Below are 18,893 nucleotides of genomic sequence, written 5' to 3'. Positions count from 1 at the left end.
GCTACAAAAGACAGGTTAAGGAAATTTGTTATGTTGGAGTTGTAACACCCCATATTTTCTAAATTTAATTTAATTGGAAATTAAATTATTATTTGGAATTATTCAGTATTTTGTGGAATTATTTGGAAAGAAATATGAGATAGGCTATTGGGCCAAGTGTGGTGTTAGTAAAGAGGGGGTACTATGTTAGTAAAGCCTTTACTAATTAAAATGTTATGTTTCATAAAATAAGGAAAATTGGGAAATGAGGAAAAGAGTCAGAACGTGAAAAATTAGAAGTGGAAGAGAAGAGCTGAGGAACGTAAAGAGGAACCAAAGAGGAAGAGGACCAAAGATCAAGAACTCTTGGCTAAGGTAAGGGGGAGACTCTCTGGTTATCATCTATTATCGTGTTCTTAGATAATAATATTGATTAGGGATGTTGTTGAGTCAATTGGATCATATGTTAGGTTTAGGGAGGTTATGAATTGATGAAAATTGCATGGGTTATTGGTTGATTATGTGTTGTTTTGATGTGTGATGATGAATAATGATGCAATTGATGATTAACTGCCTATATATGACGTTTAGAGACAGTTTTGGACTCAGATTGAGTCAGATCGCAGGATCTGACGCAGACCCGATAGTCTGCGAAATCGCCAGTTCGCGCCGCGTCCCCGTGCTGGCGCCGCGAAGGCGTAACTTTTTCTCGTTCCGCGCCGCATGCATAGGTTGGCGCCGCGAACGTGTTTTTGTGGTTCAGGTCGCGCCGCGAACTTTGGTTGCGCCGCGTGCTGTAGCGTTAGTTGTTTTCTTGGAAAAGTTAAATGATGTGTAACTTTCGAACCGTAGATCCGTTTTTAGTGCCGTTTCGAGCACGATGAATCTTATGAGATAGCCTACGTGTTTAAATGATGAAAGGAAGTGTGAATCCAATTATTTTTAAATATGATTTTATTTCTTGATGAATGATGTATTGTACATATATGTGATGAGATGTGTTAAATACATGCTATGTTAAAATATTAATCATGTGACGATTTGTTTGATTGGATGATGTATTGTTGACATATATGATGAAATGTGACAATATAAGATGTTGTTTTGAAAACATTATGATGTGATGATTTGTAGAGAATTGTATGATGTTGATTGATTTGTTTTGGAATGATGTGGGTACATGTGTGTTCTTCTTATTGATGATGATGATTGATGTGGACACATGTATGTTCTTTAATGATGATGATGATGATGATTGATTGTATTGAATGATGCTAATGTATATAAACATACTTTGATGATGATGATGATGTTAATGATGATGATGAAATGAGTATTTGATGATGTTACTCATTAGACTTGACGATGGTATAAGTATGTTGTATATGTTGCATTCATTCATGTGCATTGATGATACTGTATCCATAAGGGTGTGTTGGATCAGTGAAGGGCATGATTCCCATTGTGAGGAATCTGTGCTGGCAGGGCCGTATCTGGATGATGTTGGATCGGTCATGGGTTATTCCCATTTGACGATGTTGGTACCACATGCATAGTGTCAGTTCATACATATGCATACTTTTATAACATGATTGGAAGTATTCCAGTGTTATAAATATTGATGATGTGTTGATTGCTTGTATTGTTGAATTAGTGTTGAGTATGATTGTCTGTGTGAAAGATGTGTTCTGTTGATGTTTTGTGTAAACGATGGATGTTCCTGATAATCTGAATATGTTGAAATTGGGTGAATAATATAACTATGATGTATTGTTATTTAAGATGCAATAACATTTGTTAACTGTGATGAGACTCACCCTTACTGTTGATATTTTCAGATTAAGGATAGCTGCTTTCGACTTGGTGAGGATTAGCTCATAAGTCGGTTTAGTTGTTGTGTCGGTGTCATGCTCTGATAGATGTAACACTGGGAACGCGATGTTTTGAGTTTCGATTATAACTCTATTGTTTATTTTATTTGAAGTCTGATACATTAACGATGTAATGTTGACTTGATGATTTGATTCCGCTGTGTAAACATGATTTTTATCTATGAGTTATAATTTCAGATGTTTCAGTGAATGCATGACATATGCCGAACGTGTGTTTTCTTTTATTTTGAATTGTAACATCCTTTGCATGTTCACTCTGATTTAATTTTGTTAATTGCCGTGGGGTATTAGAGGGGTGTTACAATAGTGGTATCAGAGCAGGTCGGTCCGTCCGGCCAATTGTTGAGTCAGTTGAGTTGCGCGACAGTTGTATATTGTCGGCATTTTATTCCTTGGTACGCGACATGTGAGTGAATCACTGTCGGTACTTGGTTGTTTGTTGCAGGTGTTGGATTGAAACAAGTGGGGGAGAAGCTTCGCTTCTCGGTTATGTTTCAGTTGTAAGAAGATTGATTCAATGGGCTGTAGTTGGCAACAGTTCGAGCGTTGTTGGAGTTTGTTGTTTCCCGAATTGAAGGTGACTTAGAATTAAGACTTCACTGGGAATTGAGTTGGAACATCTTGAAGGAAGATGATTAGAGGTAATTGACAATTATCGAAAGGGAAGAAATTGGAAAGTTGCGATGTGTCAGCTCTACTGGTGTACTGCGAAGATGTCAGTTGAGTAGCTTTATGTCTCGGAAGAGATTCAGCTGCAAGTTTGCAAAGAGGATTGCTGTCGTAATGTTCCGGAAATCGCACTTCGGCGATAGGATGTGTTGCTCAAGTCATAAGGATGTTTGGAAGTGAAGAGATGTGATAAGGGGCTGTTTGGAATGTGGTAGAGTTGAAGAGAATGAGTTTTGGAGAGAGATTTTCGTAAGAAAAACGCAGGAAAATTGCTGAATAGCTGCGGAACTTCGAAAATTCATAACTGGAGTTCTGGACATCCGATTTGAGTTCCGTTTGAAGCGTCGGAAAGTTAACGAGATGAACTTTGTTATAAAAATGGTTGCAGCAGCTGTAATATAATTAATTGTGACAGGATGACGTTGGAAAGAGGTGAAGTTACGGTTACTCTTGTTCTTATAACTAGACTGGTTTATTGGTACTGCACGGGATGTCAGTGTCAGTGTTGAATGGATCGAAGGAATAATTAGAAGGTTTGTTGAGGATTAATTTTAAGAATTGAATATAGCATTTGAAGAGTTTTGGATATATCGTATAGAGTGTCGCCGCATGATGTCAGTGTTGCATTTTTCGGGCAATGATTGCAAAATTCATATCTTGAGTTCCGAGTGTTGGATTAATGTGCCGTTTGAACCTACGAGGAAGAGGGATTATGTTCTAATTTATGGAAGAGTTATAAATACAGTAGAGTGACCCTATGAAGAGAGGTTCTGAAGTCGGTTAAGGAAGCGTGAAAATTGTTGAATAGGATGCCTACTACCGATTATTTGAAACGAAGTTGAGTAGGACATGTTGTTGATGAATAAGTCGATGAGATGTTTGGTAATGAAAATGATTTCAGTGCCGATGGATTTTAGTGAGAAGAGAATTAGTAGTAAAGATGGAATAAACTTTAGAACTCTTGGAATCGTATTTGTGATGGAAAAGTAACGATAAGTATAAAAGAAGAATTTTAGAGGATTTCTGAGTCCTATTGAATGTGAGGGTAACTTGTTGAGACTCCGAGTGGAATGATATATGGACGCGAAAGATGTCGTAGAATTTGAAGTAAAACCACGAGTTATGAATGTTGTGTTACTGTGTTGCGTAGGAAGTCTTTAAAAATGTCGGTGCTAATGGTGAATGAGTTGGATTTAATTGGATAATTTTGAGACTTGAGTTGGTATGTGAAGGCACTCCTAATAGTGTTAGATTGAGTATGCTAGAAGATGACTAGTGGTATTCTTGACGAGATTAGAGAAGGTCAGAAAGATGATGTTGAGTTGATCGATAGTTTGATTTTGAATTACCAAAGTAAAGGCGGTGAATTCAGAATCGACGGAAACGATGTAATGAGGTTGAGTGATTGGAATTGTGTAACTGATGTTTTGAGCTTCAGAAGGATATTCTAGAAGGACACCGTAGCGAATTATTGGACTATGACGATGTTAATGAGTTTGGGTGCAAACTCGGAAATGGACACTATTATGTAGTAACGACGGTTTATGCTTAAATATGATTGCCAACTATCTATTGACAAATTTAGGACTTGATCACCCTAAATCTCTTGTTGGTAGTAGATGGAATCATATAGAAGAGATAAGCTTGTTTTGTTACCTTAATGGTTTAAGATGTGATGAATGCTAAGCCGTGAGAATAATCACTCACTATGTTGTGTGAACTTATGAAGAAGTGGATATGAAAGAGTGCAACATGGTAGATGATGACTTAAGACGGGTAATCAGAGTCGCGCAGCGAAAGTGTGATGTGGAGTAGTGTTATGAGTACTACTCGCGGGAAGTAAGGAATTAATATGTCGGAAGCCTACATAAAGAATATGTATTGATCTATATGTTGGATTTAGAATCCAGTGGATGTAAGGATTTCGTGTCGAAGAATTATAACTCTTTTGAATAATTGTCGAGAATGATGAATATGTTATTACGGTTGTACATAGTTAACGAGTATGTATTCGGCGGAATTAAAACGATGAGTTGATACTATATGATGCTATAATATTTTTGTGTTGTTGTCAAGGGGTTATTGTAGATTCCAAATATAATGAGGAATTGTACTCTATGAAGGGAGGAATTGATTTAATTCTTAGAAAAGAGCGAAACTCAATTTGAGTTGTTTTGTAAGAAATTGTGTATTGAAGCTGATGAGTGTGATTATAATTACTTGTGTATACTCGTTCCGATGGTGAGAATGTTTTAATAGATGAAGTAAATCAGGAATTTGTTTTTGCGTGCGAGTAAGTATTACTGAGTGATAAATTGGTACCATGAATGATGAAGAATGATTCTTGAACGAATAAGTAAAGAGAGTCGGGATCGGGTAAAACTCAGAAATCTATTTGGTATAGATGATTGTGATCAGTAATCAGAGTAGTGCAGAAAAACGGAATGTAAAGTGTTGGATAATCGATGGCTTGACTTGAGAGAAGTCGGATAGTTGGAATTCAATGGTATAGGAAGGTTATTATTGAGTTTCTTGAAGGAAGCGGTTGATGAAAAGTGTAAGTATTACATTATCACTCAGATGGAAAAAATGTGTCTAAGGATGGTAAGTTCGGTAGATGGTATGCATTACTGCAGTGTTGATCAGTGTGATCATACTATGGATTGTGTAATTGTATTACTCGACTGTTGAGCGTATTGTATAGGTTGTACCTCAATGTTCTGTTGTTGTTAACCTTTTTGGAGCTATAGCGAGTGGTATACTTTTGTATAGTCAAATGCGACATAAGAATTGGGATTTGAATGTATGAAACATGTTTCCTGTTGGTTATGACGGATGGATTTTGAGGATTGACTGATGGTACTGTTAATTGGGAGCCGGAGAGTCAGGTGAAGGACTCTTATACGAGCTGGTTACTTGAGGTATGTTTTTGAGGACAAAAACTCTTTTAGTGGGGGAGAGTTGTAACACCCCATATTTTCTAAATTTAATTTAATTGATTTGGAATTATTCAGTATTTTGTGGAATTATTTGGAAAGAAATATGAGATAGGCTATTGGGCCAAGTGTGGTGTTAGTAAAGAGGGGGTACTATGTTAGTAAAGCCTTTACTGATTAAAATGTTATGTTTCATAAAATAAGGAAAATTGGGAATTGAGGAAAAGAGTCAGAACGTGAAAAATTAGAAGTGGAAGAGAAGAGCTGAGGAACGTAAAGAGGAACCAAAAAGGAAGAGGACCAAAGATCAAGAACTCTTGGCTAAGGTAAGGGGGGACTCTCTGGTTATCATCTATTATCGTGTTCTTAGATAATAATATTGATTAGGGATGTTGTTGAGTCAATTGGATCATATGTTAGGTTTAGGGAGGTTATGAATTGATGAAAATTGCATGGGTTATTGGTTGATTATGTGTTGTTTTGATGTGTGATGATGAATAATGATGCAATTGATGATTAACTGCCTATATATGACGTTTAGAGACAGTTTTGGACTCAGATTGAGTCAGATCGCAGGATCTGACGCAGACCCGATAGTCTGCGAAATCGCCAGTTCGCGCCGCGTCCCCGTGCTGGCGCCGCGAAGGCGTAACTTTTTCTCGTTCCGCGCCGCGTGCATAGGTTGGCGCCGCGAACGTGTTTTTGTGGTTCAGGTCGCGCCGCGAACTTTGGTTGCGCCGCGTGCTGTAGCGTTAGTTGTTTTCTTAGAAAAGTTAAATGATGTGTAACTTTCGAACCGTAGGTCCGTTTTTAGTGCCGTTTTGAGCACGATGAATCTTATGAGATAGCCTACGTGTTTAAATGATGAAAGGAAGTGTGAATCCAATTATTTTTAAATATGATTTTATTTCTTGATGAATGATGTATTGTACATATATGTGATGAGATGTGTTAAATACATGCTATGTTGAAATATTAATCATGTGACGATTTGTTTTGATTGGATGATGTATTGTTGACATATATGATGAAATGTGACAATATAAGATGTTGTTTTGAAAACATTATGATGTGATGATTTGTAGAGAATTGTATGATGTTGATTGATTTGTTTTGGAATGATGTGGGTACATGTGTGTTCTTCTTATTGATGATGATGATTGATGTGGACACATGTATGTTCTTTAATGATGATGATGATGATGATTGATTGTATTGAATGATGCTAATGTATATAAACATACTTTGATGATGATGATGATGTTAATGATGATGATGAAATGAGTATTTGATGATGTTACTCATTAGACTTGACGATGGTATAAGTATGTTGTATATGTTGCATTCATTCATGTGCATTGATGATACTGTATCCATAAGGGTGTGTTGGATCAGTGAAGGGCATGATTCCCATTGTGAGGAATCTGTGCTGGCAGGGCCGTATCTGGATGATGTTGGATCGGTCATGGGTTATTCCCATTTGACGATGTTGGTACCACATGCATAGTGTCAGTTCATACATATGCATACTTTTATAACATGATTGGAAGTATTCCAGTGTTATAAATATTGATGATGTGTTGATTGCTTGTTTTGTTGAATTAGTGTTGAGTATGATTGTCTGTGTGAAAGATGTGTTCTGTTGATGTTTGTGTAAACGATGGATGTTCCTGATAATCTGAATATGTTGAAATTGGGTGAATAATATAACTATGATGTGTTGTTATTTAAGATGCAATAACATTTGTTAACTGTGATGAGACTCACCCTTACTGTTGATATTTTCAGATTGAGGATAGCTGCTTTCGACTTGGTGAGGATTAGCTCATAAGTCGGTTTAGTTGTTATGTCGGTGTCATGCTCTGATAGATGTAACACTGGGAACGCGATGTTTTGAGTTTCAATTATAACTCTATTGTTTATTTTATTTGAAGTCTGATACATTAACGATGTAATGTTGACTTGATGATTTGATTCCGCTGTGTAAACATGATTTTTATCTATGAGTTATAATTTCAGATGTTTCAGTGAATGCATGACATATGCCGTACGTGTGTTTTCTTTTATTTTGAATTGTGACACCCTTTGCATGTTCACTCTGATTTAATTTTGTTAATTGTCGTGGGGTATTAGAGGGGTGTTACAGGAGTCGGATGAATGTTGTTTCTGTCACAACCAAGAAACAATACAACACCTCCTTTTTGAATGTCATAAAAGCAAAGCTGTTTGGAAAGAAGTTTTGGATTGGTTGCAAATTCAGCATGAGTTGTTATCACGGGATGCAGAGCTGGCTTGGATTACTCAGATTTGCAAGAGAAGAAAGTGGAGAGGTCGCATCCTTGTGTGCGCTGTTGCTGAAACCATATATGCAATATGGAGACTTAGGAATGACACTGTTTTTGGTCATGATGTCAAGAATAGCATTGGGAGAGAGATTATTGATACCATTGTGTATAGGTGTTGGGAAAATGTGAAACTCATACCTCATTTAGCTACACTGAGGATATAGTTTGTTTGTCCTTCTTAGAATCATGTAAATAGGTTCTTTGATTATGTTGGGCTGGATCGGTTGAGATCGCCTTGTATTAAGCTGTTTTTGAATTAATCAAATCATTTTATTGATTCAAAAAAAAAAACAATCCATTAACCAAGTAAGAACATATCTCTTCCACTATAATAAACAAACAAAAAAATCATAAAAATATGGATGGAGTTACTTGATTAATATAGGAACACCAAATAAAAATCAATATGATAAGATATAATATTATTTTTTTAAAAAAATATGTATAAAATATACTATTTAAAACTTTTTTTGGACATGACATTGAATAAAAAAATCTTAGGTTTTATAAGTTATAGAATAATACTAAAAGAATAACTGAAATTTAGATTGATATACTCTTATATGTATTATGAATTTAATGATTAATCATAAATATTTATCTACAAATAATTTAATATAACACTTTTTATAATATTGCATTATTCACGTAAATATGTGAAATTTTTCAAATTTATAGAGAACATAATTGAAATTATATATATATATATATATATATATATATATATATATATATATATATATATATATATAAATTATTAGAAATTCTCATATATTTTAAATTTTGTTTATATTTACTATAATTTAAAAATACGTTTAACTATATGATATAATTTATATATATAAATTATTAAGATCAAAATTCTAATCAAACCCGTGCAACGCATGGGCCATAGAACTAGTATATATAAATTCAAGGTTGTCATGATGACAATCTTAGCCACATGTCAACCTGATAGCAACTCTAAGCACAAATCCTAATTTTAATTTTACTAATTTGACCATACACCCTAATTTTAATTTTACTAATTTAGCCCTATATTAAGAAAAAATATAGTAATAATATAAATAATAAGTAATATATATTTATTGCCACAATCTTAAATCGATTAGTTATTAAATTGACACAATTAAAACTAATATTATTATTGATTTAAGTTTTTAGTAAACAGTCATATTATTAGTTGGTTAGTTTTTATAATTAATTTTAATATTTAAATTTTAAATAATATTTAATAGGTGGTTATGTATTTTTAATAAAAAAAAATCATCTTATTAGTTGGTCAATTTTACAAATACTTTTTATTTTAATTACAAATTAATAAAATAAAAACTCATAAAAATATAAATATTCTGTTTCTAAATATTAAAAATAACATGTATTACATGATTAAATTTTTCAATAAGAAACAATCTTATTAGTTAATCAAATTTTATATTTAATATGAATTTTTTAAAATTATAAAATTCTGATGTATAATTTGAAGATACTTTATTATTTATTTTCTAAAATATGTGTTGGTATAAATCATTAATTTTCACCTTACTAGCTCTTAATTTTATATCTTAAAATAACAATTTATTTTTATAAAATTATATAGATGATAAAAATAATATACCTTTTTAAAATATTTTTAATTAACGTTTATAATTCTATATAGTAAAGATGGTCAAACTCTCTCTATATAAAATTTTAGCTATAAAGAATGTCCCTATGAAAAAAACTCCTTACAACACATATAAGTATTTTCCTTTTGATTATTTTATGTTTATTTTTTCTTTGAATAATTATTTACATAAATATTTCATAACTCTCACTTAATTAAAATTATAAATATTACATAAAATAATTAAATAATTTTAAAAAAATACCCTTATAATACTGATAAATAATTCACTTTTTAATTATTTTATGTTTAGTTTTGATTTTAAAATAATTAGTTTCTTAAACGACATGTTAATGGAATAAATTCGGAATAAATACCTAAATTACATCACATAAATATTCTAAATGTTTTTTTTCTATTCTATAACTTCTATTATTTATTTATGTTCATTAATTCATTTAAACCTCACCGTTATTAAGAATTTATAACTATTAATTACTCTTTTAATAATAAAAGAAACGTTTTATTGGCTTTGCAACTACTGCCATTATTCAGTGTAACCATTTGGTATTGGAAACTCCATACTCTATAGTATATAAGAGAAATCAAAACAATCTAATTACCATATAAATGAGGTAAACCAATATTTCTTCCATTAAACGAGGGCTTCTTCTAGATAAAAGATATCCACTTGCACAATCTCTGTTTCTCACATGAATAATTTTGCATACTTGATAATTTAATCGTCTAAATTCCATAATCACTTCTCTCCTCCATTACATATGTCATCTAATGACATTTCCATCCCTCTTTCACCTTCTAAAATTTATTTCTCTCTCCATCAGTCATATTAAAGTGAATGGCTTCATTGCGGAATATATATCTTGAGAGAAGCTATATATTTTTTGGATAAAATTCAAAGGTCTGAGCATGTGAAACAACAATTTGATAGTTCTAAGAGATTTTGAAGCCATGCGTGTATTAGAACAAAATTGAGAATCATTGTTTAGAATCTGGTTTTGATCATAACGAACATATAATTTGTGAGTAACAATTTTATTACTAATGGTTTCATTTAGTGTGCAGATATTATGCTATAAACCTTATACATGATTCATCCGAAAAAGAGTACAACGACTACATCAGAAACTGGCTCAGATATGAAATCAAACATCCAGAAGATTGACGAAGCTAAACATCATTCATCAGATGTTCTGATTAAGACTACGTCAAACAAGCCAGAATCAGCAAATCAGAAGTAAAGAAGCAACAATGAAGAACAAGACCATTCAGAAGAATATGCAACAACAACCGTATCACAAGAAGCTAGAATTCAACAAGACAATCTTCAAAGAGTTAAACAACAATATCAAAGTTCACATACAACAAGCACAAGATCATAAAGTACATCATAAGCTTCAAGGAAAATGAACAAAAAAGATCAGAAGTTCTGAAGTTACAAGTTCTAAAGCTACAACGCAGTGACATACAAAATGCACAAAATACAAACAACAACATAAGTCACTGTGAACCAATGAAGAATCTATAGCTCAACATACAAAGAAACCAAATACATAAGCTTAGAATCTAAAGGAAAGCCGTTACATATCATCATTAGCAAAATGGTTACAACGATTAAATGGAACAACTCCCAATGTTGATTGAAGAAAGCAAGCCACATGCAGCGCGTTGGAAAGATAAACTTATCCAAAGAAACACGCCATCAACTATAATTATCATATTGAAGATAAGTGTAACACCCCGATTTTTAACAACGAGAGTGTATTTTTTTTCTTTATAAAACAACAAAGTCTTTGAAATATGATCATCTTTAAAACAAATCAGAGTAAATTTTTGTAAGACAATGATCATAATACAAGACCTCTTTTATAAATTTTTTCTTAATTAAAGGTTTAAGAACACAAATTAAACATATTGTCTAAAAGAACATAAGGACAACCTGTCTGTATCTTTTCCATAACTAGGACCAAAGAAATGCCCAGGGTTATAAAATATTAGACCACTTGAATATATTTGCTTACAAAGTATTTGACAACAAGTGAAGGTCAATACCACTAACACATTTAAGCATTCAGCTTCAATAATAACTTCCCAATAACAGACCTGGACAACACTCTGAAACATAACCCTAAGCTGATCTTGAATTCCAAGCCAAGGATGACTTAATACAAATGACTCACTATGACATTGAGTCTTGATGTTTTCAATCGCCAAAGACATTCACATCTTGCAAGTCTTCACGACACCTAGATACCCTAATTATCACGATTCCTAATAACCTGGGGGCGTTCATCCCATTCAATAATAATAGTAGAGGGTCACGATCTAAAAATAGCATATACGAAAGAATACACACATGCAAGTAATACATGATATACAACAGTCACAATATTTATTTCAATAAATAATACACCAATAGCCTAATGCAGACTCTACATGAGTGTGATCCCCCTAACCGGGTTCCTCACATGCATGAATTCCGAAATTTAACCTCTCCGCAGAGAGTCGTAGGCACATCCTACTAAAAGGTTCTGCCTCACTAAAAGTGATCTCAACAGACACCAAGGTACTGCCTCACTAGAAGTGATCTCAACAGAAACCAACTCAATAAAATCCCGCAGGATTAGGTGGGCTCGTCCTCTAGAGTCCTCACCCGGTGCAGTCCTCTCGACATACACGCAACTATGATATGCATGAGCACATATATGCAATTGCATCATAATATTTCTCAATAGTCAATTCATATATTCAACAAATCATATGGACTTACATAATCTTCACATATATAATCATAACCACAAGTCAATTCATATATTTTCAACGAATCATATGAAAACACATTCTCAAGTTTAGCATCACAGTATAAACACATATTCATATATGGGCACACATTATTTAAACATTCTCAGTCAGATACACAATTATCACAAAACCCCAACTGGGCACACCATCATTCATACCAACACATATGCATTCAATCACATATAATATCGTTAGAAAGTATCCTTACCTTAGCAAGCGTCAAACACATTCAACTTACGCTACATGAGAACGGTATGTCTCTCTCTCTCTCGACTAGGTCTCTATCCCGTTCACACTTTCAACCTTTTAAAATACACGATTTAATTAAGTTAACACTAACCCAATTACATACATAATTAAGGCTTTATCTAGGCCACTTACCTAATCAATTAGGTTTAGATTTTGTTACCGTTTACCTAATATATATTTTTATTAAAAATGTATATTTTTTTCAAACAGAAACTTGTTTTTCTCTTAAAAAAATATTAAAAAGATTAATTCAAAGAAGTCTCTAATTCACTAGATTAAATTATTTATTATTTTTAGCAACCCATTATGTCAAATACTTTGATCATATATTTGAATAAAATTGTTGACAATAAATTATTATACTTAAATTCTAATTAAGTATATTAATTAAAAAATGAATGAATTTAATTATTAATTTGTAATTAACAATAAAACATACTATTTGAAATTGAAATTAAAATCTCTAATTATTATTAACTTCTTAAAGCATCAGGTCAAAGATTTTCAAACTCTATTACCAATACTATTTACTAACTTGAAGATCTAAGCTAATAATATATGATTAATTTATATACATATAAAATAATGATTACTCACTATAAGCAAAAATAGTAAATTATTTAAATAAAGTTTGTTTCACCAATGTCGACTAAATTTAAAACTTAAATTCAAAATACCTATTTGAAATAATTAACATTGATAAAATTCAAAAATTCGAAAATTGTTAATAAAAAATAATAATATGATTTACTAATTTTTTTTAATTCAAAAATATGTTCCTGAAAAAATATATCAAATTCGGAAATAAACTGAAATATTTAAATCATAATATAATTTAAAACATAATTATATAAACTTACAATTAATCTTCTTTAAATATAAAAATTAATACAAATTAACTAATTTTAACCTTAAAATCATTAAACTTAATCATTTTCTGAAAAAGATATACTAGATAAAAATTAACTTTTATTTAGAATAAAATAAAACTATGTATTTTATTTGACAAAATTTAAAGTATAGTTACTAACAACTCATCTAAGATTGTTTAAAATTTTAAAACAAGTCTGCCCCCTAATTATTTTTGTATAAATTTAAATTTATAAACTAATTAGAACAAGTTCATAACATAAACGTTATCCTTAAAACAGCAATATATATATAAATTTCAATTCAGATCTTAATAACTCTTCAAAAAAATAATAAAATAATTTATTTCTAAACATAAGAAAATTAAATCTGAAATGGGATATTGATAGTGTGAAAGTACAATCAAGTTCAAGATTATAACTTTATTTTTAAAATTAGTATTTCTTTAAATTATTACTGATTACTGATTAAATAAATAAAAATTAAACTAAAATTAGAGATTTTATTTAATAGTCCAAAATAATAAATAAGTTCCTTATTATTATCATTACTGTATTAGGAAAGCAATTTAGAGGGGAAAGAAACCCACCCTTAACAGCAGCGGCTGGAGATTGTGACCCAGACAAACAGAAGGATAATTTATTTAGTTTAGGATAGAACAGTCCAATATCAGTCATCACACTTTCCGGCACAGTGGTGATATTCCCGGATCGGTAGTTTTCAAAAAGTTGTTCCGATCATGATTTTTATTCGTGGGTTTTGTAGGTGTTCTCAAGAAGAAGAGATTCATCGGTTTATTTTACTCACATGGAGTTCATGGTGGCCGGAAATTAAGAGAGAAGGTGAAGATGTAAAATTTCAAATTCTTCCGATCTTAAATTAAATTACACTGTATAGAAGAGGAAAAAGAGAGGACAACAGTGGTGGTATTAATTTTCCTGTTTGGGGTTGTGGTGGTCGGAATCGGCAAGGAAAGTAGCGGCGGAAAGAGAGGAGGAGTGGTTTCTATTTTGCAGAAGGAGAAGAGAGAAGAAGGGAACGTGAAATTGAAAGAAGATAGAAAACTGGGTTTATGTTTTTACCTGCTCCACATGTGTGTATATATAGAAATAATAATTATTATTAATATTATTTATTAATATATGATAATATAATAAAATAATAATATATTCTGAAAATATCTAAATATTTTAGTTACCATTTGAAAGTGATATTTATCCATTTACTTGTATATTTTAACTGGCCAACGAATGCAAGAAGAATTGGAATGGATGTTTTAACGGAAATATACACCTAGAAAAGACCCGGAATCAATACCAGTCGAACGCGCGTTTGATCGAATGATAAAAATAAATATATGAAAATGATCTACGCGGAATGAAGTTTAATAAAACAGACTGAAAATGATCAAAATCACAAATAAAAATATCTGGTTAAACAGGCTCTGAAAGGTAAGTATATGACCGTAATTGTCGTCGAATAAATAAATAAAACGAGCTTACCAACACGATCTATGCGCAACATAGATTAATAAAATAGTATGGTACAAGTTGAAACTCGAAATATTTCACCTGCTAATTTTTCACACGGTGTCGAATCGCTTCAATCGGTCCGTCTGTAAAACTCCTATTTAAATTTTTGACAAAAGTGACGAATATTTTTCATAGATAATTAAAACTACAAGAATATGATGCTAATATTAATAGATTTTTGGTAGCACTTCGGCAAGGTCTCAATAATTGTATTATTTATAGACAATTATATAAAAGATCGATAAAATAAAATAGCATAATACTAGTTAATATTCTCGAATTCTTATTCATGTTATTGTACTTCTATGGGTCTTACAATAAGGTTCTGCTGTAAACACATGCAACCAATCAAGATTAAGCCATCTTCAAACGGATTACAACGACTAGAATTCAACGAAAATAGTTCAAATTGAAAAACTTTAAACGGTAACATTTCAAGGCTATATAAAGCAGCAAAACTGTAAGACAAGTTGGCTTGACTGAGACTACGAGAGTCAACACTAAGTAAAAAACACCGAGTGAAAATAAGAAAAGAAACAGAACCCCAAGAGGCAACATACATGAAGTGTATGATGAAACAAGAATGTTAAAACATCAGCAATTACTTGAAGAAAAGCTCGAGAAAAGATAGACACACCCTGCTAAATAAGCAGTATGCTCCACATGAGAACTGAGCAATACACTCACGAAAGATGCATCAAAAGTTGATGATGAAGACAAAATCAAAAGATACAAGAGCTGATGCTCCTTATCTTATTCTGGGAAAAGAAGATGAAGATCTACCTGAAGAAGCAATCAAATGCAAGAGCGGTTGCTCAACATATGCTTAATTAGAATTAAAGGAGATGGTCTTACAAGAAAGAGTGATTTCTCCAAAACTTCAACCTCCATATTCAAGGAAAGAAGACCAGAATCAAATAAGCAAATTTACATAAGAGTTGTTGCTCTTAAACTGCTTAACGAAGAATGAAGATGAAGATCAGATTGAAGAAGCAATCATCATAGAGAGCAAATATTCTAATTTTGCTTATCAATCAGTGAAGCGAAGATCTCATCCAGAAGATAAAGTAAAGAAGACTGCAAGATAGTTTACTTCTTGTATGTACAAATGGAACATAAAAGTTGTTGCTCATATTGTGTTAATTCTTAGTAATCGTCTGAAAACAATTTGTACTTAATGTAGGAGAAAATCTGCTTGAATAAGAAGCACTCATGTAATCTCCAAAAGATGCCTTGAACGACCAAGTTAAGGTCAGAAGATTGAGAAGACAGTGGCTGCGGTCATTGTGGAAATCTCTTGGAGACCAAGTGAAGGTCAGAAGTCCAGGAGTCAATGGATGTTATATCTCGTAGAGATCACTGAACAGTCCATTGCAGTTAGTCACGCGCAGTTGGCTTGTGTAGGTTACTAGTGTGATGAACTTTATATCCAGAAGGGATCACTGAACGGTTCAGTCAACTAGGGGTTAGTCACTCGCGGGTAGCTTGTGCAGGGTTCCTGAGTCAATGGACGTTATATATCGTGGAAATCACTGAACGAGTCATTGTCTAGATGGCTACTCACAGCAGTTGGAGATGTAGGATGGTTAGTCACGATGGAGGATCGTGTAGTTGTAATCATGATTTGACTATAGTGGATTAAGGCCTCTGTTGAGAGGCAAATTACCTGAGGAAGGTGGACTGGAGGTAGCCTTATTCAGAAGGTGAACCAGGATAAAAATAAACGTGTTCTTTACTTTCTGTATAATTCATTTAACTCTGTTCAGATCATGTTAACATATTCAGAATTGTACTGAGCAAATCAGAAGTTCTGATAACACATAAGAAGTTTAAATGAACATCTCATTGGTTATGCAACTCCATTCCAAGCATGCTTCCGCAACACAAAAGCATATCCAATAGATGAAATATCCGGGGAAAGAAAGAACATTAAAAAGAAAGGGAAATCAAAAAGAATGAAAGAACACAATTCAATTCCCCTTTTTGTGTTTTTCTCCATCTTCAGTGTGGTGGTTGTTAGAAAGTATAGGATAAGTATTTTTAGTATCGTCTCCTCAGGGATTGATGCGATATTATCGCCGTTCTACAGCTTAGTGTATTTTGAGTTAAGGTTCTGGATGTTTTTAGTATCATGAAAGATAAATAGCATGAAAAGAAATTAAAGACAATAACTTAGGATTTAAAAACGGTTTGGTAAAACTGTGTCAAGATTAGTGTTCATTAGTTTGCTTCATATGTACTCTAATGGTTACATATATGAACCTATTAATGATTAATACAATAACTTATCCTCTCGATACCGTTTATCTCTAAAGCAATATCGTGATTATTATCATATTCACCGTCAGATGATCTCTCATGCCGACAATCAACAGGATAATCTTAAAATCTTGATACTTGTGATTATCAACTCACAAATCTATCTCTAGAGTTTGTTTATTGATAGATGAATATCTTTTAGGTCTAGCTTTAAAACATATCTCTCAATAATGATCCAAAACAACAAATGAAACATAAATAACAAGATATTCACCATGTATTAATCATTAACCAAGTTCATACATAATAGATCAAAGAAAGTACATATTTACAAACTAACTACCTCTAATCTTGACACAAGATGAAACTTAGCCCTCCATATCCATGGAAGCTTCAACAACAAGCAACAAACCAAGATTTAGTGACATCAAACTCAAGAAGATCAAAGAAAGATGTTTAGAAATCTTGATTTTCTCTTAAGGAAAATGGTTTTTCTCTTCTTCTCTTGCCCTAGCTTTTTCTCCAAGTGTATGTTATGATAAAAGACTATCCTAATCTCCTTAATCATCAATTTTATGTGGCTAAGAACAAAAGTTGGAAAAGTAGGTCCGCTGAGCGGAGCAGCCAAAATATCTAATTTGTCTTCAAGGTCCGCTGAGCGGAGGGGGTCCGCTGAGCGGAGCCAACTTTGTTGCTCGTCCCTGCCCATGTCCGCTTCAACTCTGCTGAGCGGACTTGCTGGTAGAAAAATCTCTGCCTGGGTCCGCTTGGACTCCGCTGAGCGGACCTTCTTGCACAAAACTCCTTCTTTTTGTATTCCACCCTCATTGCAAGCTTGTTTTGATCATTCTACTCATTCCATCTTGCCCAAAAGTTGTTAAAACCTAAAGAAAACATTACAAGAGTTAATAAACTAACTTAATTTAGAAAATAAACACAAAGTTGTTTATTTACATACTAATATATCAAAAGGTGATCAAATTTGGCACAAAAGTTTAAGAAATACCACAAAACTTATATACAAAATATGCACAAATGGGATTCTAACAACTCTCCCCAACTTTGATCTTTGTTTGTCCTCGAACAAAGCTAGCTCAAAAACATACATCATCAAATCACATAAGGTTAGTAACATCAATTGAATGGTTCAAACTTGAGTTACATACCTACAAGATAAGTCTTCCTTGCTTGTACAAGATTCTAACATGACTATGAACCACTTTCTGAACACAAACTTCTCAACACAATTGTATAAAAAAGATAATGTTCATGAATGAATCACCTAGGTTTCACTTCACAAAATAATTGAAGGACAATTGCCATGATAGCAAAAGGGACAAATCACACTCACTAGCAATGATGCACATCCAAAACAATTCATATATTCATCTGTACTATGCACATGAGACAATAGAAACAAATATCACTGAGGACTTCATTCGGTTGTAACTTGGCCTGGGTTCCAAACAAGTGATATTATATGTACACGGACATTGAAACAAAAAGGGTGAATGATCATGGAAAGCATTATTTATGTACAACACTACTAATATGTTACCCTTTTGTTTTTCACCATACAATGCATGCTTTCCTTTTCTTTAGATCATTAAAAAATTTTCTCTTTTATCATATGCTCATTCTTTCTCAATTTTTTTCATCGATTTTCCTTTTTCAAAGAATGCATTGCACCACCATTTTCTTTCTTTTCTTTATCTTTAAGAAACATCTCTCCC

Source organism: Vicia villosa, linkage group LG5, assembly GCF_029867415.1.
Source record: "Vicia villosa cultivar HV-30 ecotype Madison, WI linkage group LG5, Vvil1.0, whole genome shotgun sequence".
Classification (NCBI taxonomy): domain Eukaryota; kingdom Viridiplantae; phylum Streptophyta; class Magnoliopsida; order Fabales; family Fabaceae; genus Vicia; species Vicia villosa.
Note: the sequence above shows the minus strand (reverse complement) of the source record.